This window comes from Dipodomys merriami, unplaced genomic scaffold (genome assembly GCF_024711535.1).
Source record: "Dipodomys merriami isolate MVZ:Mamm:240054 unplaced genomic scaffold, mDipMer1.0.p SCAF_391, whole genome shotgun sequence".
In the NCBI taxonomy this organism is placed as follows: Eukaryota; Metazoa; Chordata; class Mammalia; order Rodentia; family Heteromyidae; genus Dipodomys; species Dipodomys merriami.
In genome coordinates this window covers 660,045-660,750 of record NW_027205504.1, presented here as the reverse complement: position 1 = coordinate 660,750, position 706 = coordinate 660,045, and positions in this window count along the sequence as shown.

Genomic DNA, 706 nt, shown 5'->3' with positions numbered 1-706 from the left:
GTGGTAAAGGGTTCACCTTGAGCTGGAGGGCTCAGTGACAGTGCCCAGGTTTTAGTTTGGGACACACAACAGGAAAAAGAGTGAGGGATAATCAAAGTACTTTTCCTATTTGCTAATTATGGAGAACATTTTCTGGAAAATGAATGCTGTTGTACACCAGAATGGAGTCAGAGCTCAAGATTCAAGTGTAGCACATCCATATGCCCAGCCTCTCAGACTCTAGCATTATAACCTTGTTTCCTACAGGGTTCTGAAAGGTCCATTGTTGAAAGGCTTAATATACTCCCAAAGCCCTTTGTGATAAGCAGTTGATTTGTGTTGAAAAAGCTGTTTTTAAGAAAAAAAAATCAATAAAACTGATGGACCACTGGCAAGAGTAACTAACAAAATAAGAGAGGAGACCCAAATCATTAATATCAGAGATACCACAGGAAAAATTATAACAAACATACAAGACATCCAAACAATCATAAAGAAATAGTTCCAGACTCTACTCACAAAGGAAGGAAAACCTAGCAGAGATGGAATTACTATAGAAATACAAATTACTAATCCCCCCTTTCCTTTTCACACATGCTTCTCCACCATGTATGGTGGGGGCAGCAGTTCAGTAAATAAACGTCTTTTCCTGCCTTAATCATGTGTGATATTCTCTTCCTACGCTAACTAATGAAACCTGCCTATTTCATATATCTAACATATGGGA